Raw genomic sequence first — 26,555 nt, forward strand, 5'->3', positions numbered from 1 at the left:
TCGATTAAAATTGATGAGAATGCTGTCAGGTCTATGTAGTGTTGTTCCCTGTAATGGAGCAAATGGATGGATCCTAAGTGCTGCTTTGAGCAGTTTAGCTTCTGGCTGAGTTATTTCCCATGTATATATGGTTACTGAGCTCTCTCTCTGTCTCTCTGCCCCCTCCTTGCTCAGGTGGCAGGTTGCAATAAATTAATATTTTCAACTCAATAGCACAGTGAACGACAGTGAAGGAAATAGACCATTCGGCCCATTTAGGTCACCCCATCGTTTGATCCCTGTTGAGTACCTTGTTGCTGGCTCCATTTCAAACTCTGGTAGCGTTGGGGATTTGCCCATTTATTTTTTTCCTTCCACTTCCACTGAAGGCTGGCTCTTTCTGGTCGACTTTTCCCTCAAGGTTTCCATCTTTTAAAATGAGCGCTGATTCACGAGGCTCTGCTCCACCGGTTCGTGGCCTGTGGTCAACATTTTACGCTTGCTCCTCACTGGGGAGGCAATGGCCCAGTGGTATTATCGCTTGACTCATAATCCAGAAACCCAGCTAATGTTCTGGGGACCTGGGTTCGAATCTCGCCACGGCAGATGGTGGAATTTGAATTTGATTAACAAAGAATATCTGGAATTAAGAATCTACTGATGACCATGAAACCATTGTCGATTGTCAGAAAAACCCTCGTTCACTAATATTCTTGAGGGGAGGAAATCTGCCGTCCTCACCTGGTCTGGGATAGTGTGACTCCAGAGCCACAACAATGTGATTGACAATCCTCAGGCACAGAGGCAGACCTTCTGCTTAGTATGCTTCTGTACCTGGCACTACCCATTCCAGGGGCAGCAGGTTCAACTCCCATAGAACTCTGTCACACTGGAAAGAAAACCGTCTGGGCATTTTCTCCTTCATTTCAGCACATTTCCACTCCATCCGACGAAGGAGCAGCGCTCTGAAAGCTTATGGTATTTGCTACCAAATAAACCTGTTGGACTTTAACCTGGTGTTGTGAGACTTCTTACTGTGTTCACCACAGTCCAACGCCGGCGTCTCCACATCATTTTCTCCTGGGCAGGGTCTGTGGACACAGTAAGAAGTTTAACAACACCAGGTTAAAGTCCAACAGGTTTATTTGGTAGCAAAAGCCACACAAGCTTTCGGAGCTCCAAGCCCCTTCTTCAGGTGAGTGGGAATTCCGTTCACAAACAGGGCATATAAAGACACAGACTCAATTTGTATGAATAATGGTTGGAATGCGAATACTTACAGCTCATCAAGTCTTTAAGAAACAAAACAACGTGAGTGGAGAGAGCATCAAGACAGGCTAAAAAGATGTGTATTGTCTCCAGACAAGACAGCCAGTGATACTCTGCAGGTCCAGGCAACTGTGGGGGTTACAAATAGTGTGACATGAACCCAAAATAAGTCTGTGGAGCCAGACTGCGTTCCCGACCCGAGAGAGAAAATCCAGGTCACAGTGTGAGAAAATCCTTGCACCGTAATCTCTGAAAACTGAAAGACCATCATGAAAAAAATATTTTATGGAGCACAGAAGTGATTTGTGATCAGTGATCAATCAGTTTATCAGTTTATCATTCCTGTGATAGCTCTTTGAAAGAACAGCCCTATTTATCCTGCACCCCCCACCCCCCCACCCCAACACCCCGCCCACCACCGATCTGAGTCAGAGAGCCGCCGGAAGCTCCGAACTTACCTCTTCAGCAGCTGGAGCGCCCGTGACCTTTGCCGAGCAGGTCTGTTTCGCGCCGAATCTGGACGCACGAACGCGATGGTAAAGGGGGAAATGCTGGTAAAGTTGGGCGGGCAGTTCATTAATTCAATTTAAATGCCTGCAAATACATTTCAGGCGCGGTTCAGATCATGGCCGTTTTCGGGCCTTGGTAAAGTGGGCATCTGCGCGGATGCGGGCGTGGATTGCGCTAATCGCCTCATGCCTGACTTTACCAAGTTTTTGCATCCGAAAACGGGCGCGACTCAATGGTAAAATCAGACCCCTGCTCCCAAAATATAACAAACTTATAAAACTCACTATTGTAACACTTTCTAATTGCTAGCTATGCCTGCTGTTAACTTTCTGTGTTTCTTGTACAAGGACACCCAGTCCTTCAGAACACCAACATTTAATCATTTCTCACCATTTAAAAAATATTCTGCTTTTCTTTTCTTTCGAAGTGAATTTCGAAGTAATGTTCTTTCGAACATTACATCGTTCCACATTATACTCCAGCCAACCTTTTGATATCCTCTTGCAGATTCCTGGGCTCAATTTTAACTCTGTCTAAGTGAATGGGTTTTGAGTGAGTTGAAATGGGTCCTTTGTGATTCCTTACAGCATCATTTTTCCTATTGTGCATACTTTATGTGGAGGTGTTTTTTTGTCAAATGAAAACCTAGAACTTAACTTGAACTCATCAAAACGACTCACTGTCAGCACCTCAGTGGATAGAACTCTTGCCTCTTGATCAGAAGGTTGTGGGTTCATGTTCCATCCCAGAACCTGAGCACTGGGAATCGAGGCTACAACGAGCTAATGCAGTTGTTATGATGGCTGATGCGCGATTGATTCACACGGGAGGCTAGGACGTACCCGGGAATAAAGGCTTTTATTCACAACAAGATTGGAGCACACTACTTAACAATACTATCCCAGTCTAAGGGCTACTAGGAAGTAGCAGTGACCTTTATACTCCTATAAGAAGGCGGAGCCAAACGGAGTGTACCACATAAACAATGATAACAGGTGGAACACCCCAACCCTAACCCCAACAGTAACAAGAGTAACATATGTACAAGTACCCATAGTGGTAACCATCTATGGTTCACCACAATGGCCACGAAGGCCATGGAGGATTATCAATTGATCTCCCCATGGCCTTCACGGAGTACGAGCTCCCTTATTGAGTGACCCTTGTCCCACACCCTTGTTCCACACCCTTGTCCCACACCCTTGTTCCAGTCTCTTGTCCCATACCCTTGTCCCACACCCTTGTCCCACACCCTTGTCCCACACCCTTGTCCCACACCCTTGTCCTGCACCCTTGTCCCGCACCCTTGTCCCACACCCTTGTCCCACACCCTTGTCCCGCACCCTTGTCCCGCACCCTTGTCCCACACCCTTGTCCCACACCCTTGTCCCACACCCTTGTCCCGCACCCTTGTCCCGCACTCCTGTCCCGATCCAGGTTAAATGGTAAGTGGGTGGCCGAGTACTGAAATCCACGGCCCGCCCGCCATTTCAAACTGTAATGAGTCGCCAATTTTGCTGTTAACGAGCCAGTGACCCAACGTTACGCTGTACAACAACAATATAGTGACCAAGGGCAGGCAGGTGGGAGCTGGAAGGCCATTTACAAAGAAACATAGATGGAAAATAAAATCAGGAGTAGGCCATTCAGCCCACCACGCCTGCTCCACCATTCATTATGATTATGGCTGATCATCAAATTCAATATCCTGATCCCCCCCTTCCCCCCATATTCCTTGATCCCTTTAGCCCCAAAAGCTATGTCTAATTTCTTCCTGAAATCACACAACATTTCGGCCTCGTGCTCCCTTGATCCTCCGCTCCCAGAAGAGTCCCTTGCAGGTTCCCGACCCTCACGCTCCCTGTATCATCTGCCCCCAGAAGAGTGTCCCTCGTACTTTGTACTTTGTTCTTTGTACCCCCGAAGCCTCGCGCTCCCTTTATGTGGTTGACTGCCCTCAGGCACCTGGGGATGGGCAATAAATGCCAGTCAGCCAGCAATGCTCACATCCCATGAATGAATAAAACAAAGCTACAAGCTCCCAGTGGTCCCGAACATTCTTGAAATGGGGTGCGATGAAGTCATGTCATCACGCTGCCTCACGATATTTCAGTCAGTGGGTACGTGCATAGAGGGGCAATTAAGATCATTTAAAGGGCAATTAAGTGTGATTTTGAATGGGCTGTGTGCTTTTACACTCAGTCACTCAGCTAGGCAGCCTTCACCAATTTAAAGGATAAAAGGCCCACAAGCAGATGAGGTGAGTAGTTTGGAGTTTGCCTGTGATTGGTTTGGAGATGGTTTATGGAAAGTTTCTGGCATTTCTGTGTTGTTCTGGAGGACTCTGTGATTCCTCAGCACTTGCAAAGGCATTCTGCCAATAAGCCCCTTCCGTGCAGAAACCTGAGGAAGCATCAGCATCAAAGTGGAGATTGTGTACTGTTCTCCTCCTGCTCGGCACAACATCGTGGGCCGAAGGGCCTGTTCTGTGCTGTACTGTTCTATGTTCTATGTTCTAGAAGAGGAGGAGTGGAGCAGAAAGCAGAAGAGGCCAGTAGCCCAGAGGCAGTGTCCCAGAGGCAGTGTCCCAGAGGCAGTGTCCCAGAGTGGGCCCTGTGAATTGAGAGGTGCAGCCAAAGGTGGTGCAGGGCTAGCAGGAAGTGCAAGAGAGAAGAGCCTGGAGGAGGAGCCATTATCCAGCCGGTAGAATCTACAGGCAGTGCTCCTGCTCCCTGGACATGTGTCAGTGCCAAAGAAAGCTCCCCCTCTGCAGGGAACAGTCACTTCCTTATGTAAGGAGATTGGTCTGGAGATCGTCTCCAGCTGTGCAGGTGACCACCCTGTAGCAGTGGCTATTAAGATAACAGCTGCCCTGAGCTCTGGTTCTTTCCAGGGTAAATGGGAGATCTGTGTGCTGTTATCCAATTGGCTACCCTCAGCTACATCAAGCTAGTCACCGATGGCCTGTTCCGAAGGCTCAAAATCCTAATTCACTTCCTCACTGACGAAGCCAGAGAGGCTGAGCCAGCCAGAGGCTTTGCTGCTATTGCAGGGATTTCCCGCATCCAGTGGGCCATTGACTACATGCGTGTGCCCATAAAGTTGCCAGCGGGGGAGCTGGCTGCCTTCGTCAATAAAAATGGCTTCCACTCCCTTAATATCCAGATTGTGTGCGACCACAAGATTCTGCTGAGCTGATGAAGGGTCACCCAGACTCAAAACGCCAGCTCTACTCGCTCTCCACAGATGCTGAGATGTTCCAGCATTTTCTGTTTTTGTTTCAGATTCCAGCATCCAAAATATTTTGCTTTAACTTGACATACACGTCAGCCATGGTCTATCAAGGCACACAATGTGCCACACCACACTCTACATGTCACACCCCAACTACCAACATGTCTGCCACCCACAAAGACAACTAGTCAAGATTCGAACTGGAATCAGTACTTACCGTGTCAGAGTGCAGAAGATCATTGAACCTTTCCCGGTACTGGATCCAGGTTCCGTGTGCCATCTTGACCACTGGCCAAACCCACCACCTCCATCCAGGCCTTCTTCATGATGTCAGGTGGCTTCTTCTTGCTGTCGCTTGGCAGCAGGACATGACAACAGATGTTTACTGCCACCAGTAAAACCCTCAAGCACGCAGCAGGAATGTATGCAGCAAGTGTGAATGGATGTTATCGACTGAGAGTTGTCAAGTTGGCTAACAACTGAAGATTTAAAAATTAAAGGAATCCAGAAATGGCTCCAGGTGTTGTTGAAAATCAGTCAGCCACCATCTTGCTTTATCACTGAACCAAAGACCCTATAATCAGAGTAACATTTCAAACAAAGTTATGCAATTAACAGTGAAATGAAGCAGCCAGCCTGCAGATAGCCTCAGACCTGCCTCAAACTGAGGATGCTGCGGCTTCCTTCTGTCAAACCTCATTCAGAGCCGCCCTTATCACCTGCCCTAGTTCCACTGCCACTTCACTCAGCTGTGCACAACAAGTGGCTTCCTGAAAGCGTTCGCTGTTCTTGGAATGGATTGCCTCACTGTCGGAATGAAAACAGGGATGCTCAGGCAGACGTGAGGGAGGAGAAGTTTCTGTAATCCTTGTTTGAGGATTTTGGATGTTGGCAGTGTAGGACAGAAAGGAAGATAAAACTTACATTTAAAATTATTGTATTTAGAAAGCGATGATTCTGATGGAGTCAGGGTCACCAACTCTGGACACACCTGAAGGTTTCATCAAATAATCTCCCTCTGCCAACCACCTCGCCGAGTGGAGTGGACTATTTTACTCATCGGACTGAATTTTATGTGGGGGTGGGTGACTGCTGACTCCCCCCCCCCCCCCCCCACCCCTGCAAGAGCAAAGGTCACATAATGAGCTCGGAGTGATCTGAAGTACCTGAAAGTGAGAGTTTTGTCTCAGTCCTGCTCTGGAGAGCTCCTGACAATCTGATCCCAACCAGAACCCAAGAGTGAATCCTGCCAGGGCTGCTAGGAATCTCGTGGAAATCAGGATGGATCCCGAATCCAGGTGAGTTCTGGGCTTTTCAGTGGGGGAGGTAATGGGGAGCTTTGCGAGATGGGACAGGGGAGGTGGTGGGGTGAGGGGGTGGAGGTTTTGGTGGCCACATAGCAAGAGACAAAGGCAGGGTAACATCTTGGATAGAGGGGGGTATCCCCTATGTGCACAGGGCACCCCAAAGGACAAATCACCTTCCCCCCAACTTCCTTCCCACCTTTAAACCATTTGGATTTTAAGAACTTGACCTACCTCGAAGTGGAGTATAAAGGGAGCATGAGACACTGAGCACTCACTTTTGATTTGATTTGATTTGACTTATTATTGTCACATGTATTAACATACAGTGAAAAGTATTGTTTCTTGCGCACTATACAGACAAAGCATACCGTTCAAAGAGAAGGAAATGAGAGAATGTAGAATGTAGTGTTACAATCATAGCTAGGGAAAGATCAACTTAATGCAAGGTAGGTCCATTCAAAAGTCTGATGGCAGCAGGGAAGAAGCTGTTCTTGAGTCGGTTGGTATGTGACTTCAGGCTTTTGTATCGTCTTCCTGAGGGAAGAAGGTAGAAGAGAGAATGTCTGGGGTGCGTGGGGTCCTTGATTATGCTGGCTGCTTTTCAGAGGCAGTGGGAAATATAGACAGAGTCAATGGATGGGAGGCTGGTTTGCGTGATGGATTGGGCTACATTCACAGCAACCCTGGGAGTTTCTTGCAGTCTTGAGCAGAGCAGGAGCCATACCAAGCTGTGATACAACCAGAAAGAATGCTTTCTGTGGTGCATCTGTAAAAGTTGGTGAGAGTCGTAGCTGACATGCCAAAGTTTCTTAATCTTCTGAGAAAGCAGAGGCGTGGTGGGCTTTCTTAACTATAGTGTTGGCATGGAGGGAACAGGGTTGTTGGTGATCTGGACACCTAAAAACTTGAAGTTCTCGACCCTTTCTACTTCATCCCCATTGATGTAGACAGGGACATGTTCTCCTTTCTGCTTCCTGAAGTTGATGACAATCTCCTTCGTTTTGTTGACATATTGTGGGAGAGATTATTGTTGCCGCACCAGTTCACCAGATTCTCTATCTCATTCCTGTACTCTGTCTCATCACTTTTTGCGATCCAACCCACTAACCTGGACCGAGACAGGAGTGCGGGACAAGGGTGCAGGACAAGGGATTGGGATAAGGGTGAGCTGGAGGGCGGGAGCTCGCTACCAGATGTTTTACATGTTCCTCCCGCTGAAACCACGCCCACTAGAGGGGTTGTAAAGTCCCATCTCTCATTTCGAATAGCTTTTAAATGTTTATATTTATTAGTTACAAATTTAAGAAAATATATATTATCTCTTTATAATATTTCTCCCAGGGTTGCTGTGAAAGCAGGATCCAGGAGATAAACATTAATTTTTCGAGACTCTGGGACAGTCCTGACAAATCAAAATAGAGTGAGAAGGAAAGAAAGATCCTGCATTTCCATAGCACCTTTCACACACCCAAAGCACTTTCTCACCAATCAATGGGGCGGCACGGTAGCACAGTAGTTAGCACTGCTGCTTCACAGCTCCAGGGTCCCGGGTTCGATTCCCGGCTCGGGTCACTGTCTGTGTGGAGTTTGCACATTCTCCTCGTGTCTGCGTGGGTTTCCTCCGGGTGCTCCGGTTTCCTCCCACAGTCCAAAGATGTGCGGGTTAGGTTGATTGACCAGGTTAAAAATTGCCCCTTAGAGTCCTGGGATGCGTAGGTTAGAGGGATTAGCGGGTAAATATGTGGGATGGGATTGTGGTCGGTGCAGACTCGATGGGCTGAATGGCCTCCTTCTGCACTGTAGGGTTTCTATGATTTCTATGAATGACGGGGAGGCAATAATGCAAATGGTGGAATTTGAATTCAATAAAAACATCTGGAATTAAAAGTCTCACGATGACCATGAACCCAATGTCGATTGTTGTAAAAATCCATCTGGTTCCATAGAAACTCTGCAGTGCAAAAGGGGCCCATTCGGCCCATCGAGTCTGCACCAACTTTCCAAAAGAGCATTTTACCCAGGCCCACCTCCTGCCCTATCCCCATAACCCCGCACATTTAACACGGCCAATCCATCCAACCTGCACATCTTTGGAGTGTGGGAGAAAACTGGAGCACCCGGAGGAATCCCACGCAGACACGGGGAAACTCTACACAGACAGACAAACCTGGAATCGAACCCAGGTCCCTGGAGCTGTGAGCATCAGTGCTCAGCACAATGCCATACTGCTACCCTTCATTAATGATGTGGAGATGCCGGCATTGGACTGGGGTGAACACAGTAAGACGTCTCACAACACCAGGTTAAAGTCCAACAGGTTTATTTGGTAGCAAAAGCCACACAAGCTTTCGGAGCGCTGCCCCTTCGTCAGGTAAGTGGGAGTTGTGTTCACAAACAGGGCATATAAAGATTTTATATGGTCTGGCTCCAGACACACAGCAATGTGGTTCACTCTCAACTGCCCTGTGAAATGGCCTAGCAAACCACAAAAAGAAAAGCTGTGCCGGTGGCTTACAGCTAGACAGTCTACACCTCGGAACCTACAACACCGGCCCTGGTTAAGCAACAGGTTTAAAAACCCCCGCTGACCACTTCTGATTGGGTGAGCCTCCACTCACTCAGTAAGGAAGCTCATACACCATGAAGGCCATGGGGAGATCGATTGATAATCCTCCATGGCCTTCGTGGCCATCATAACAACTGCATTAGCTCGTTGTAGCCTCGATTCCCGGTGCTCAGGTTCTGGGATGGAACATGAACCCACAACCTTCTGATCAAGAGGCAAGAGTTCTATCCACTGAGGTGCTGACAGTGAGTCGTTCTGATGAGTTCAAGTTAAGTTCGAGGTTTTCATGTCTTTGACAAAAAAACACCTCCACATAAAGTATGCACAATGGGAAAAATGATGCTGTAAGGAATCACAAAGGACCCATTTCAACTCACTCAAAACCCATTCACTTAGAGTTAAAATTGAGCCCAGGAATCTGCAAGAGGATATCAAAAGGTTAGCTGGAGTATAATGTGGAACAATGTAATGTTATTCACTTCCGTAGAAAAGAAAAGCAGAATATTTTTTAAATGGTGAGAAATAATTAAATGTTGGTGTTCTGAAGGATTGGGTGTCCTTGTACAAGAAACACAGCGGGCATAGCTAGCAATTAGAAAGTGTTACAATAGTGAGTTTTATAAGTTTGTTATATTTTGGGACCGGGTCTTTCATTTAAGGTAAAAACGAAGGGAGTTTTGTAACTTGTCCTGAAGTTTTTGATTTGATTTGATTTATTATTGTCACATCTATTAACATACAGTGAAAAGTATTGTTTCTTGCGCGCTATACAGGCAAAGCATACCATTCATAGAGAAGGAAACGATAGAGTGCAGAATGTAGTGTTACAATCATAGCTCGGGTGTAGAGAAATATCAACTTAATGCGAGGTAGGTCCATTCAAAACCCTGACAGCAGCAGGGAAGAAGCTGTTCTTGAGTCGGTTGGTACATGACCTCAGACTTTTGTATCTTTTTCCCGACGGAAGAAGGTGGAAGAGAGAATGTCCGGGGTGCGTGGGGTCCTTAATTAATTAATAAGTCTGCCTGACAGTCAGCCTGGGTGGTTTGACTGTTAGAGAGTAAAGAGAACCCAGCTTGCTTTACTGGGAAGAAGGTGCAAGGTGTTTGCCCTTTGAGACAATGGAAGGATTTATAAATAAATAATTTTTAAAGGGAGTTGAACGGATATTAGAAACGTAAGAGTTGAAGACAAAAGCAGGATAAGTAGGGCTGTTCTTTCAAAGAGCTATCACAGGAATGATAAACTGATCTTTGTGATTTGTTAAAATATTTTAAGGCCCGCCTCTGTGTTCCATCAAATATTATTTTCAGGAAGGTTGTGTCTTTGCAAGGTGTTTTCAGAGGTAACAGTGGATAGAGCGTGAGGCCTGGATAATCTCTCTCGGTAAGAAGTTTAACAACACCAGGTTAAAGTCCAACTGTTGGACTTTGACCTGGTGTTGTTAAACTTCTTACTGTGTTTACCCCAGTCCAACGCCAGCATCTCCACATCATTCTCTCTCGGGTCAGGAACACAGTCTGGCTCCACAGACCCCGCCCAGGAGAAAATGCCCGGAGAGTTAGGTTTTCATTCCAGTGTGACAGAGTTCTCTGGGAGTTGGACCTGCTGCCCCTGGAATGGGCAGTGCCAGGTACAGAGGCATACTAGGCAGAAGGCCTGCCTCTGTGCTCCAGCATTGTGTCCAAGATTTTTTAAAACAATAAAACAATAAAGTAGCCCTTCAGCCCTCACCCCTCACACCCCATGACACACCCATACCAACTATCCACTCCTACCCACCCCATGGCCCTTATAGACTCAATGCCAACCCATACCCCTTCACCATCACCTTTGCCCTTAAACCCACCATTTCAACTCACCCAGTATCTACCAGGAACCCATCTGAGCTTAAACAAAATAGAGTTCTAAGTGTCTATTGCAGACTTTTAAAAACTATTCTCATTCATTAAGACCTACATTCCTTCAACTGCATCCTTATAACAACAAATGTTTATTTCAAGTGTTTAATCCTTCATAAAAACCAACATTTGAATTCATATTTCCACTTCAAGAAGTGTATAATCACTTGGAATTGTCAATCAAATTGTGAAATGGAAAGCATCCTTCTCTGAAAATGAAAGGTTGTGAATTCAGTCAGGTAGCACTAATCCAGTAATGGTAGCCCTAAGGCAAATGTCAACAGAGTGAAATAGTAAGATTTTTTTTTTAAACACTCCATATTTTCTTTTCAAAGTGTGGTGATATCAACAGGGCCTAGTTTTAAGGCTGATAAAATTGGATATCCTAAATTAAAGAATTGGGCATATTAAAATCAAACACAGTCAAACCTCAGGCAGGCCAATCGTACAATACACAAAGGTGTCTGGGCCTGACCCATCACCCACCCATCAAAGGTCGTTACACTCTACTTGAGACTTAGCAGGAGATCATGGCACCTCATTGAAATGCATCGGTCTATTGTTAGAAGCGCAGATCAAGCCAGACTTTCTGTCACCAAGAGTTCCTGTAGATACCTTACCTGATAAGAAGTTCAACAACATGGAGATGGACACCTGAGGGGGTGGACCCTGGTGTCCTGTCAGGCAGACATCAAGAAACCCACTGGGTTTTGGAACCCCCTCCTGGGACCTCATTGGCCGGAAGCCAGAGAAGTTTCTGGAAAGGCAAGCAGGCTGGGGGATAAAGGGACACGCTTCAAGACACACAGCAGCGAATACTCGACAGGGGAGATGGCCGTGACCATTCGGAAGACTGACCAGAGAAGGAAGGAAGGAAGAAGCGGCCATCGAGACTCATCTTCGTGACGACAGACCAGAGGAACTCAGAGAATCGGACCTGCAGTTCAACCAAACCATCTTTACGGGTAGTATACTTGAATCTGCTGGGGTAGCCTCTTGTTTTATGTGGTTAATTTAAGGGTTAATAGTGTTATTATTAATAAACTTGTTGAACCTTTACTTGTGTTTGTCCTTTGTCCATCTTGCAAATAAGGGCACCGGGGTAAAACCTTAGAGTAAGCAAACTGGTCGAAAGTATCTGAGAATTAACAGGTACAACAACTCTGTCCTCTTAAACTATGCTTACAATAATTCATTTGTTTAGGAAAGTAAATATGATCACATCGCATTGCAAGCTTGGAGTAAGTAAACTGGTTGAAAGTATCTGAGAATTAACAGGTACAACAAAAGACTTAAAGGGCAAAAGGCAGCTGCTGATTTATATGGGCATGTGTAAATCCCGACCTGAGCCCATTCCCAATTCCGCAAAAATGGTAGGTGTCATGTTGAGGAATGGGACTTTCAATTGTCAGCCTCTTCAGTCCATTTTGGTATTGGGTTACAATCTTCCCTAACATATGGCTGAATATCACTGGGAGGTTAGTCTGCCAGAGCCCGGAAGAGGGAAAACAGCCAGAGGCCAAAAGTACCTATAGTACCACAGTGCCAGAATGTAGGCTTGGACTGAAAATTCCAAATTTGTAAGGAATGAAGCTGGAAGATAGGCACAGCTTGCGCGAAAGGGAGGAGGATCTGCAATAATACTGTCACGTTGAAGGACGATTCTTGGGTGAGAAATTATCAGACAAAGGAAAGGAACAGAATTAAACCCTCAGTAGCCAACAATCATGTTTTATTGATTCTGGGAAAATTGAATAGCTACTTAAAGGACAGTGTAAAATACACACGTGAAATGTGTTTTTCTTTTCAGTTGTGCTGAAAATAATATAGGGCATATTCCCTTTCTGTGGTTTAAAGCATAAGTTGCCAACCACAGATCGTGTTTCGTCAAAAGTGCTTTTAATCTTTTGTTATAGTAAATGGCTGGGATTCTCCTTTCCCGCCTTGCTGCTCGAGCAGCGAAGGACACAGTAGCAGGAGGCATTTCGTGAGGTTCGCGACCAGCTGGATGCCGGTTGCAAGTCTCCCAAGCACTTTTTTTTAGCGCAATCAGCTCTATACCGAAAGTCTGTATTCTCCGGGTCAGCTAGTGTCTCCTGTGCCCCCCACCCCCCTTCCCCCTCCCCCACCCCTCCCACCACCTTGCTAGGAGTGGTTCCCGCCAGCAGAGTTTATGACTGCTCCATACTAACGGGGAACAGTCGGCTTCACCCCGTGATGGGGATAGAGGCCATTGAGGCTGATGGGGCAAGGAGGGGGCCTCATGAGCAGTGCCAGCCTGACACCCTGCCACTGCCCAAGGGCAAACTGGTGCTGTGCACCGGGCAGCGGGTAGTGCCAAGAGGACATGGCCAGAAGGGTAGGGCATGCTGGGGGCAGGGCTTATTGGGGGCAAACTGTGGAGAGGTAACTCGCTGCCGCTCTGCAAGTGGAATCGGTGGGAGGAGGGTGATTGGGGCTTGCCATTGGGGGGTGGGTTGGGATTGGCCATCGGGTGGGGGAGATTGGGGCTGGCCTGGGGACGGGGGGATGGGGGGGCGGTGGAGGTGAGGGGGGGTGTCAGGAGGCCAGCCAGCAAACAAGGGGTTGGAAAGGCCAGCGATTGGGAGGATGGTGAGGGGGCGGTGCAAATGCACCGATGTCCCCATTGACAGAGATTCATTCTGGTAAGTACGCCAAAAAAACGGGTGGGAACAACTGCCGTTTTCCCGCCCGTTGGGCGCTTAGTTTTGTTTTGGGAGAATCCCAATATCTTTAAATTTGAAATCTTGATGTTTCATCCTTTCAGTTATTAACTGGAAGTTCAAATATCTTACCAAAATCTATCGGGCTGTTTATAGATTGAAACTGAAGGCAAGTGGTATGTTGGTGTTTATTTATTGCGAGGACCACAAGGCTAAGGAAGCATTGCTTCGATTGTACAGCTTTTTGGTGAGGTCAGACCTGGAGTGCAGTGTGCAGCTTTGGTCTCTGTACCTAGGGTACTCTATACCGTCCTGCGGAGATGCAACAAAAGTTCAGAACATAGATTTCTGGGACGAGTGAGTTGTCTTTTTGAGAAATGAAAAGTTAAAGTTTATTTATTAGTCACAAGTAAGGCTTACATTAACACTGCAATGAAGTTACTTTAAAATTCCCCTCGTCGCCACACTCCGGCTCCTATTTGGGTCAATGCACCCAAACCAGCACATCTTTCAGAATGTGGGAGGAAACCAGAGCACCCGGAGGAAACCCACGAAGACACGGGGAGAACATGCAAACTTCACACAGACTGTGACCCAAGCCAGGAATCGAACCCGGATCCCTGACACTGTGAGGCAACAGTGCTAACCACTACACTCTCTGGAGTTTAAAAGAATGGGAGGTGATCTTATTGAAGCAGATAAGATTCTGAGGGAGATATGATGAGAGGCTGTTTCCTGACTGGACAGTCTGGAGCAGTGATGGGCAGTCTAGGCCAGTGAGTGCGCTGTACGAGGCCCTTCTTCACCTCACTGGGAATGAGATTGAAATTGGGTTTGTTCACTAACCATGACCCCATGAGTAAGATTAAATACATTTCATAACACTGAATATTTCATAATAAGTTATAGAAAATGCCTAATCGTTTATATACTGTCATCAACTTCAAATGGTAAAAACAACAGAAATATTTATAGATTGGACACAGAGCACGGCTCCAACAGTCAATGTTGTGAGCAACCAGCATGCACCTCACTTCCCTTGCCCTTTCTGTGTGTGCGTTCAGTCACACCGGTAGAAAAAAAAATATGGACAGAAATTAGCAGAATGTGACAACCCTGCGTGCGGGTAATGGTCAACAAAATGTCTCATGGACCACACTCAGACCCCAGATGGGCTGCACGTAGCCCCGAGCTGCAGGTTGCTACCACTGGTCCAGAACTAGGAAAAGGGTCAGCTATTTATAACTGAGGTGAGACATTTCTTCACTCACAGGGTTGCGAATCTTTGGATTTCTCTACTTCAGAGAGCTGTATGGATGCTCAGTCATTGAGCAAATTCAAACCTGATTCGATTGGTTTTAGAATTTTAGGCATGAATAAATATTTGGGAATATGGCAACAAAGTGGAGTTGATGTTGAAGATCAGCCATGATAATCATAGAATCCCTACAGTGCAGAAGGAAATCTTTCAGCCCATTGAGTCTGCACAGACAACAATCCCACCCAAGGCCCTATCCCCACAACCCCACACATTTACCCTGCTAACCCCTCTAACCTACACATCCCGGGACACTAAGGGGCAATTTAGCATGGCCAATCAACCTAACCCGCACATCTTTGGACTGTGGGAGGAAACCGGAGCACCCGGAGGAAACACATGCAGACATGGGGAGAACGTGCAAACTCCACACAGACAATGACCCAGGAAACCTGGAATTGAACCCAAGTCCCTGGAGCTGTGAGGCAACAGTGCTACCCAAACCAGGGACCTTTAGATCCCATAATGAATGTCATAACCAGCCCAATGGCCTATTCCTGCTCCTATTTCTCACTGAGGCTCAATAGAGAGAGTGCAAAGCAAACGCACTGGGATTCTGAAGTTACAAATACAAAGAAAGAATTGGAAAGCTGGGTCATTGTTCATGCTTCTCCGACAGGATAATAAGTGTTTAAAATTATGAAAGGGTGGGCAGAAATAGACCAACTTCAGTGGGTGAAGGGTCAAGAAAGAGGAGCCATTGACACAAAATGAAATGTAAGCGATAAAGAGCAGAGAGCGGGAGAAATGCAATCACACAGAAAGCAGCGAGGCTGTGAAATTCACCTCGAGGCTTAGTGCACGAGACAGTAACAATGTCAACAACTGAGATTACGTTGAATAGGTGGCTGATGGGAAAGGAGTTGAAGTGATGTGGGTGGGAACAGGGTAGATAACCTAAATAAATTGTGCTGAATCAAACCTTTGAGGGTCAGTCCTGCTCTCTGGAAGGTAGTCAAGTCAGAATAGTAAAGGCATTCAATAAAAAAAGAGAGAAAACGGTAACACGTGGCATGAAGGGAAGTAAAAATAAAATCAGTGGGATGATAGAGAGAGAAGGGAGAGCGGTAAAAAATCTAACATGAGGCACTGAGGGGAAAAAGGTGAAGAAAGTCAGAGCTAGTAACGGTAACATCCCTTGTTTGTGGTCCCTGATCTCTTTAGTGTTACTGCAGTGGGGGCACCCCCTTCTTACCCTGCTGTTCAGCCCACCACACCCAACATCCAGGTCAACATTCTGCAAATGAAGGTGGTTCAGAGTTATGGGCAAACAGTACTCTCGGAATATCTGCTTTCCTATGCAGCCATGGACATGCTGGAACTCACCAAGAGTGACAACAGGGTTTGCACCCTCAAGATGATACAAGACTATTGGAACATCCCCAGAATGTTAGTCGACTTGATTGAAACCTTTAAGGGGTATTGACAGGGTGGATGTGGAGAGGATGTTTCCTCTTGTGGGAGAATCTAGAACCAGGGGATCACTGTTTAAAAATAAGGGGTCGCAAATTTAAGATGAAAACTTGTATCCCTCAGAGGGTCGTTAATCTCTGGAACTCCCTCCCTCAAAAAGTGGTGGAAGCAGATTGTTTGAAGATTTAACGACTGAGCTAGATAAATCTTGATTAATAAGGAAGGGTGAAAGTTTATCAGCGGTAGGTTGGAATGTGGAGTTGAGGTTACAATCAGATCAGCATGATCTTATTGAATGGCCAAGCAGACTTGATGGGCCGAGTGGCCTATTCCCACTCCTGCTCCTAATTCGTATGTTCGCATGTGGAGAACATCTCCCCACAGCTGGTGTCATCATTTGCATCGGTCGCCAGCTTGAGTTTCCCAATTGTCCTGATTGAGGTTGAGGGTTTTCATGTCTCTTTTGACGACATTCTTGAATTGGAGCTTTGGCCACACAGAATGATATCCATGGGATTGCTGAGAGAGCGTTCTTATGCAATTTTCATCATTATATATATATTATTTGATACAGTTTTACAGAATGTAGTTGGGTTTAATATATGGCTGGCTATATTCATGTGTTTACATAGATTATTTGTTTCCATTACAGCAATCCCACCTGAGACAGCCCTTACTTTCATTCCCTTCCATTGGCCACTTTTAGTTTGGTTCAGTTGCACTGATCACTAGTTCAGCTGTAGCAATCTCTTCAATGAGAACTCCCATTGCATAAAGACAGTTACTTTGGTGTTTAATAGTACTGTCTATGACTGAAAGCAAAACAACTTTTCTACTTGTGCTTTTGACTGACTAGCTGTCTGAGTCTGATTAACTGCCTGCAGCACCCAGCAGAGAAGGCCCACACTCGCCTCCACATCAGTGCTCAATTCACAAGACTGCTTTTGGGCCAAGAACAATGAGTAGTCTGGACAGCAGGCTGAAGAGAAGGTTTTTTAACCTTTCATCTATAAGTGAAGCCAGAATATGTCAAGTGGTATTTGTAAACTCTATATGATGTCGCATTATAGAGTCTTTTCCACCAGTCACATTGCAGAACTTCAGATCCCAATGTGCTGAACTATTCACCAGCCAGGAGTCTGACCAGCTCAACCTGTGAGCACAAGACATTGGCTAGATATTTATTCCCACAATTACAGCATAAATTGACGTGTGCTAAATTCCATTGCTTTTTATATAAATTTTGGCGATGTGGGCATCATTAGAATAATTGCACATATTTAGGGATCCCTATTTGCCAGTTTGGTGTGGGGATGGGTGTCACATATAGACTAAACCAGATGGAGTGGCAGGTTTTCTTCCCTGAAGGACAGCAGTGAATAAATTGGATTTTATAGCAATGTAACAACATTTTTTACCAGCATTATACTTCAATTATTTTTAAAGTGAATGGAAATTTAAATTCTCAAATTGCAGTGGGAGGATTTGAACTCAGTTTCTCTAAATTGTTAGTGCAGTTATCTGGAATATTGCTCACTTACACTGCGGCACACTGTGCATAATCTAATGCTATTGTTTGTTCGTTTTCGCCGTATGCTTAGTTGGGCTCTTGGCATCAACTTGCTTCTTGTCTGCTAATCTAATGCCATAACTTTTTCCAATTTTAAATCCTTGCTTTTCCTCATATTTCACCCATTCTGAATGAGCTGTACAGATTTCTAGGAATATGCAATTCCATATTTTTCCACCAGCTTGCCTTAATAACATCACGCATATTGGTGCTCGGTGAGTACGTATTAAAGGTCAATGCTGTGAAGCAAGCAGGCTGAAAATGTATGGAGAAATCAAACTGTGCTGTGCTTAGCACAGTGTCTATATTATGTAAACAGAAGCTCCCTTGAAATGATTTGAAAAGAGTAATCTTATGGGGCACAGAATCATAGAATGGTGACAGCACAGAAAGAAGTCCATTCAGTTAGTCTAGCTCCTCCTAGCTCTCTGCAACAGCAATTTAACTGAACCCACTCCCTGCCCTCTCCCTGTAGCCTTGCAAATATTTTCTATTCCGGTGTTTGTCAAGTTTCCTTTCGAAAGCCATGGTTGAATGTGTCTCCACCACACTCTCAGACAGTGCATTCCAGATCCTAACCACTCGCTGTGTGAATCTGTCTCCACCACACTCTCAGACAGTGCATTCCAGATCCTAACCACTCGCTGTGTGAATCTGTCTCCACCACACTCTCAGACAGTGCATTCCAGATCCTAACCACTCGCTGTGTGAATCTGTCTCCACCACACTCTCAGGCAGTGCATTCCAGACCCGAACCACTCGCTGTGTGAATCTGTCTCCACCACACTCTCAGACAGTGCATTCCAGATCCTAACCACTCGCTGTGTGAATCTGTCTCCACCACACTCTCAGACAGAACATTCCAGATCCTAACCACTCGCTGTGTGAATCTGCCTCCTCCACACTCTCAGACAGAACATTCCAGATCCTAACCACTCACTGTGTGAATCTGTCACCACCACACTCTCAGACAGTGCATTCCAGATCCGAACCACTCGCTGTGTGAATCTGTCTCCACCACACTCTCAGACAGTGCATTCTAGATTCCCACCACTCATCACAATTATCACTTTGATTCAGTTATCAATCAAATCAATCTGTGACCTCTGGTTCTCAACCCTTCCACCAGCGTTTCCTTCCATCTAGACCCCTCATGATTTTGAACACCTCGAGCAAATCTCCTCACTATCTTCATTTCTCTAAAAGAAAACAACTTCAATTTCTTCAACCTATCCATGTAACAAGTTCCTCATCCCTGGAACTATTCTCATAAATCTTTTCTGTACCTTATCTAAAGCTTCACACCCTTACTTAAATGTGCCGTTCAGAATTAGACACAAAATATTCCAGTTGAGGCCAGTATTTTATGCACCATAACTTCCTTGTACTCTATGCCTCTAATTATAAAGCCCAAGATGCCTTTTGAACCATTTTCTCAACCTCTTTTATCTTAGAACCATAGAATCCCTACAATACAGAAGGAAGCCATCCATTTGCCACTATGTGTCCTTACACTCCCAGGTCTCTCTGTTTAGAATTATATCATAGAAACCCTACAGTGCAGAAGGAGGCCATTCGGCCCATCGAGTCTGCACCGACCACAATCCCACCCAGGCCCTACCCCCACATATTTTACCTGCTAATCCCTCTAACCTACACATCCCAGGACTCTAAGGGGCAATTTTTTAACCTGGCCAATCAACCTAACCCGCACATCTTTGGACTGTGGGAGGAAACCGGAGCACCCGGAGGAAACCCACGCAGACACGAGGAGAATGTGCAAACTCCACACAGACGGTGACCCGAGCCGGGAATCGAACCCGGGACCCTGGAGCTGTGAAGCAGCAGTGCTAACCACTGTGCTACCGTGCCGCCCCTTTATTTTACATTGCCTCTACTCATTCATTCTATCATTACGTATCACTTCACACTTGTCTATGTTAAATTTCATCTGCCAAGCATCCGCCCATTCCACCAATCTGTCTATGTCCTCTTGAAGTCGGTTTCTATCCTCCTCGCAGTTCACAATACTTTCATCAGCGAATTTTGAAATTATGCCCTTTATATTCAAGTGTAGGTCATTAACAGAGAGTGAGAAAAGCATCAGTCCTAATACCAAGCCCTGGGGAGCCTTCCTGAATGTCTTCCTCCAGTTTGAAAAACAACCGTTCACCATTATTCTGTTTCTTATCACTCGGCCAGTGTTGTGTATAACATGTGACCAACATTAGCATGTGTTTGAGCTTTCCTCTCATGGTTCATGGAGTTACATGAACTCCTTGATTTCATTATGTCCTTGTAATTATTCCTACTTGCCCAATATTCTATATATAAACCAAATTAAATTGTAAAGTGAATGCAGCGGTGCACATTACCCTATTATATAAAACTATTAGCAATTCAGATTTGTTTTACTGGTTAGCGTGTCATCCAATAAATTTAATCTCAATAAAATTAAAGAGTGAAAATTATATGAACAAGGCTGGTAAGAAAAGTTGCATTTAAAGGGATTGATGGGGATAGAGACCCCCTCTGATAGTCCATGGATGAATGCATCATGCAGATTCTGAGTGATGTGAGTCAGGAAGATTCCAGGTTTCAAGTCCAGGCTATATTGTGTTAGCTGCAGTGCAGTGCCAGGTATGGGCAGAATTGGACTTAGGGAGGGGGAGAAGCAGTCAGACAGAATCCCTCTCTTAAAGGTAAATCCGGTTAAATTCTGCTGTAAAGTATGCACATGGAGCCTGATGAAGACAGGATTGGACTGTGCTGGTTTCCACATTGTTTCGGCTCACGCATTAGAAATAGCTATTTAAAGTGCGTATTTTTCTGCAGTTGACAAGGTGAGCATTTATTGTCACTTCTAGTAGCTGCCTTGACTAGTGACTGCCTTTCTGAACTCTGTAGTTCTGTGCCATGTTGGGTTTCCCACATGATGATAGATGGAGAACTCCAGGATTTTGACCCAATGACAATGAAGGAACAGTAATATGCAATGATGTTTCGTCTTCTCGTTTTCCTGGTTGGGTTTAAGATAATCTGATTCCTTCACTTTAAAAGAAGCTCACAATACACTATTACCAACCTATGTCTTACAATATTTATGCTTTTGATGTCAATTATAGTCCTACTTTTGGTTACCCTTCCTAATATTGCCTTTTTTGGCCAATTGCCAATTATAGCAATTTTACTTCTCTGAAGTGCCTTGGGATGTTCTTCAAAGTTTGTTGCAATAAATAAGAAAGATAACACATCAGTATTAATGTCCCATAATTAGAACTAAGCTTGCAGCAATGTAAAAAGCACAAATTGACTATCTTGTTATGTCAGTTGTGCACTGACAGTTAATTTTACCTAATGCGTGTATTTCATATTTTGGCTGTCTGTGGATTCTGACAAAATTCTTACATTGAAGAATTCCTTGTTTAATCTAAATTATACCACGTACATGTAAAATCGTTTTAAATAGTCTATTTTGTAGCTTTCAATTTTGACATCTAAAGTGCTCTGTGTATAGATATGACTGTTAGCTACTTTCTTTGTACGTAATAGTTTTAGCAAACTGGAGCTGAAATGATCTGACGTTATTATAAACATTAATGTACTTGTACATGGCAATTTCAGAAAATGAAATGGGATAGAGCGAATTAAACATTGAGGGATTCAAGTTAGGGGAAGGGGATTAAGGCTGGCTGATTGATGCTTACAAGGTAGAAACTGTAATGCAGCGTAGTTTGAATTAGTGGTGCAGTTCAAACTGACAGATGATCACGTCAGACAGATGGTTTCCACTGTGACCAGTCATGGATCCAGTGATAAAATTCTAACTTGACTCTTTCAGGCAGAGCTTCGCGTGTTGGGGAATTGGGCTTACGACTGGAAAATTTTGTTTAATTTGGAAATGCATAGCGTTATACATGTGGGCAGGGCTCAACATACAGACACGCTTCAGGGAAAAACAGGAAGGGAAATGGAGACGAAGGCAATCTAGCCATTCTCCCGCATAGCTGTCAAAAGATTCACAAGTAATGCCTTCAAATGATAGCTAGATTAAATAATGTGAGGTGCACTTATAATACGATCTAATTATGGTCACTCGAACATTCTCAATTCTATTCTGTCCACCATTGGCAGCCATGTCTTGAGTTGACGAGTCCCTAAGCTCCAATATTTCCTCCCTTTAGGTCTCTGAATCTCTATTTTCTTTCCTGCTCTAAGATGCTCCTTAAAACCTACTTTTGACCAAAATTGTATTAATCTGGCCTAACACCACCTTATGTGGTTCCGTGTCAAATTTTGCTTGATAAGCTCCTTGGGCTGTTTTACTAACTTAATATAACTAAAGTAAAGTATTGTTGATTGTAAGACAAAGCACACAGTTTAGTTCTTCTCTATCTGTTTGGCAGCCTTCTTTCTCATGAGATGATGGTTTGTATTTTGATGGTCAATTCTGTGTTAAACATCGCTTGGTGTGATTCGAGAGCTCCATTCTGGCATGGCAGTCTCTGGCACATTTACTGCAGGTGAAGACAGAGGACTGAAAAAGTGCAGGATTCATTGGTCTCAGTCAGGGGTCACTGTTGTTCCACACTCTGTTACTCAGCTTGGATAAAACAGCTGCAACTTTTGCGATGTGCGTGTTGATTTCAAGTGACAGATTGCTGGTGATTGTGGAACCTAGATATGTGAAACTACCAACAACCTCCAGCGTCACATTGTCAACGCTGATAGGTGACGGTATGGCAACATACTAGACCATGACATTTGTCTTCCAGAAGCTGATGATCAAGCCAAGCTCTTCACAGGTATGAGAGATCTGTCCTTTTGCCTTGAAGGTGCTCCTCTGTACGGTTTTGTTCTTTTACAAGACCAAAGTCAGGCCTCAGTGGAACATTGTGTCACCTCACAAGGTGGAATTTGGAAAGGGTACAAAGGAGGCCCACTAGATTACTTCCCAGTGTAAAGCATTCCAAGATAAGCTTAAAGAGTTTGGCCTCTACACTTTAGAGAAGCGTAATCTTAGGGATGATTTGATTGAGGTTGAAAGGATGATAGAGGGAATAGATTGTTTTTGAATTGACAGTTTGTTCTAATCAAATACATTAGGGAGGTCCAGGACTCTGAATGGCAATTGTATAAAGCTAGATTGAAGTTAGATATCAGGAGGTGGTTCTATTCCCAGAGAATATAGTGAAACTGTGGAACAAGCTGCTGACTCATGCAATGAACAGTAATGTGCTGAATTTCTCCAGGTGAGAGCTGGACTTGATTCTGGCTGAGGGAGGAGGAAAGTGCACTGTGCAAAGCATAGATGATCAGAATCAGAGCGCTCTCCTGGACTAGCCTTTGGTCACTTAAAGGGGGGCATGGGGGGTTTCCGATGAAGGTGTCTGTCTTGTGATGTAAAAGGGATCAGAACTATGTGGGACAGGCTGGATTGGCCAGGAAGTCTTTTCTTTCATTGTTCATATGCTCATATCAAGCATGATCTCATTAAATGGCAGAGCAGGCTCGAGGGGCTGAATGGCCTACCTCAGCTTCTTTTCATATGTTAATAATATTGTTATGGTCTTGGAACACAACCCCAAGGTACATTATGAAGCCAGACTAGACCACAACAGTTTTAGAATTTTGGCATTAAGATGAGGAAAGGATGTTTTGCTCCAGGACTGATTCCACACTCAAATTAGGAATCTTATATAAAAAACAAGTTTTATTCATATCACAGTTTAAGTATAACTCTAACAAAATGAAGCAGCTTAACTCAGACCAGTTAAACAATATTTAAACATGAAAAGAAACAACTCTAAATTCTAACTTATCACAATTTCAGTCCCAAATAAGCAACATTCTTCTTACAGGCTTAAACCCACTTTAAATATATATAGCAATCACAAATAACTTGGTATAAGTGTAGCCAGCCTTGGCTCTTTCAGAAAGATCTCGAGCTTTCAGAAGCCTGCAAAGTTTTCCTAACTTCAACCAAAAAATAGCCAAACTCCAACTCCATTCTGCAAAAACTGTCTCTTTCTCTGCTACAGATCCAGGATGGCACATAAATCACAACATCATATGACCCTGTCAATCACTAATCTGAAACCCCCAGGGGAACCTAAGTAAACAAAAGTCCATTAACTCTATTTAATATAACCATTTGCCAGGGTGAAATGAGTAATTATTCTCCTTCCCCAACATCTGAGCTTATTCCTTCCAGACATACTAACTACTTGTGGCATAAAGCTGAAATTTAAACATTCTCCTGAAATATAAAATCCCAATCATTCAGAAAAAAAAGTTTAAGTAATATGTCATGTTTTTCCCCATTAAGTTCACTTAAGAGGGAGCTCTGATTTTGCTTATATTTAATACAAGTAAATACCATTATCCTTATCCTTTCCAAAAAAATACTGCCAAACACAGTGCAAGAACCTTTTACAGTAACCAGTCACCTGAGGTGCAGCAAATTTGGCATGTCAGCTACGACTCTCACCAGATGCACCATAGAAAGCATTCTTTCTGATTATATCACAGCTTGGTATGGCTCCCCAGTCCAACGCCGGCATCTCCACATCATGACTGCTCTGCCCAACAGAGCCGATGTTTTGGGTCTGGATGAACCTTTGTCAGACGGGGATTGAAACTGGGGCCATCTGATCTATAAGGCACTATCTGTACGCCACCACCATGTTGCGTTTCCTCATTGAGCCACCCCATAGTTAAAAAGAAAATGTTGATGACAGTTCCATGAAGATTTTAAGAGTTGCCAATATTTGCAATGTTTGAAGTGAAGCAGGACTGTTTAATTTAGCATTTCTATTTAGGTACTCTCTTGGACCTATCCAAGACAAGCAAAACTCACTGACAAACTGAAATCAAATTCAGATGACAAGTATTACTGGGATATCAGAATGATGGACAGTCCTAAGGAAAGCCATTGCTCGTTAACTACCATGGATGGTAGGAAACTGTCATCGCTAAATTTGGAAAGGATGATTCCTTCAGAAGCAGCTTACCAGATATTAAAGTCAATATTGTGTCTGGAAAACAACCTGTCTTATTGTGGTAACAGCTTATAATGACACTGGAGTTTAACCTGTGTGAGTTGTGCAGGGGTTAAATTGGGTATATAAGGCGTGACCAGTGAGTTGCCAGGTGGGTAGGAAAGGAGTTTATGAAAGGCCAGGTGCTGTTGTATCTGAACACCAAGACTATTCATAGCCACACTGTTACCCGGAGTTACTTCATTATTAAAGATTCTGTTATCTCTGTGTATGGACTTTCAGAATCAATACAAATCATCCACCTATCTGTAGGATGTATCTATATATTTAACTGCTAATCTCCTGTGGTATTATACATGGAAAGTCAGACCATGTGAAGTAGGGTTAGAGGAAGGGTGAATAATGGGAGCAGGGAATGCACTGCCCTATATTAAAATCATGTGTTATGCTGTAATTTTTATATTTCTATGAATATTAATTTAATCTATGTAAACTTGTCACGCTATAATTACAGCCCCCTACCAATGGTGGCACTGCAGAAAGTATAATTACTGCTGATGTAAGCAGTTTTTATTATAAAGATGGACAGACACATTTACAATGGAAAACGTAGACAGGAGTCCCATGCAGGGAAAAGGTGTTTGTATCCGATGTATGCATTTCTGTAATAAACTGGAAGCAAGTAGAAAGGCAAGCTTGTTATTTAATGGCAGTATTTCCAGTGTGTTGACACTGAGCTGACTCTGATTGACAGCACTCGCTGAGAATCATATCAAGCCATTCTATCACTTCAGATTTGTTGGGGGAGGCTCCCAAAGTAGATTTATAAACAGACGTTATAAAACTTGCTAAATATAGAGGGTCGAAAGTAGCTAACAGCGAACAGAGGGTTTGCATAAAAGGGTATTTTTCAGGTTGACAAGATGTAATGAGCGGTGTGCCACAGGATCAGTGCTGGGGCATTGATGATGGGACTTGGATGAAGAGATTGAAGAGATGGTTGCCAATTTCGCCAATGACACCAAGATGGGTAGGAAAGGATGAGAAGAGAACATAAGGAGGCTACAAAAATTATAAATAGGAAAACTGAGTGGGAAAAGATCCAGCAAATGGAGTATAATGTGAGAAAATTTGAAATTGTCCATTTTGGCAAGAAGAATAAAAAGAGGCAGATTATCTAAATGGTGAGAGATTACAGAGCTCTGAGGTACAGAGGGATCTGGATGTCCTAGTGCATGAATCACAAAAGGCAGCTTTGCAGGTACAGCAAGTAATTTGGAAAGCTAATAGAATGTTATAATTTATTGTGAGTGGAATTGATTACAAAAGGAGGGAGGTTATGCTTCAGTTATACAGGACACTAGCAAGACCACATCTGGAGTACTGTGTACACTATCACCTTATTCAAGAAAAGATGTAAGAAGCAGTTCAGAGAAGGTTTACCAGACTAATACCTGGAATGGGTGGGTTATCTTATCAGGAAATATTGAGCAGGCTAGGCTGGTATCCGCTGAAGTTTAGAAGAGCAAGAGGCAACTTGATTGAAACATATAAGATCCTGAGGGATCTTGACTGGTTGGAGATGGAGAGGCAGTTTCCTCTTGTCGGAGACTCTAGAACTAGCGGTTACTGTTTAAAAATAAGGGATCACCCATTTAAAACGGAGACGAGGCGACCTTTTTCACTCAGAGAGCCAAGAGTCTTTGCAACTCTCTTCCTGAAAAGGCGGTGGAAGCAGAGTCTTTGAATATTTTTTAAGGCAGAGGTGGATAGATTCTTGGTAATCAAGGGCGTGATAGGTTA

General features: G+C 44.3%; 1 protein-coding gene across 1 annotated transcript in view; it reads left to right on the forward strand.

The window, feature by feature from the left end:
* Nucleotides 1-26,555, forward strand: part of LOC144502068 (ran GTPase-activating protein 1-like) — a 590,984-nt gene that overhangs the window by 160,989 nt on the left and 403,440 nt on the right. The window lies entirely within an intron of this gene.

Source organism: Mustelus asterias, chromosome 12 (genome assembly GCF_964213995.1).
Source record: "Mustelus asterias chromosome 12, sMusAst1.hap1.1, whole genome shotgun sequence".
Taxonomy (NCBI): Eukaryota; Metazoa; Chordata; class Chondrichthyes; order Carcharhiniformes; family Triakidae; genus Mustelus; species Mustelus asterias.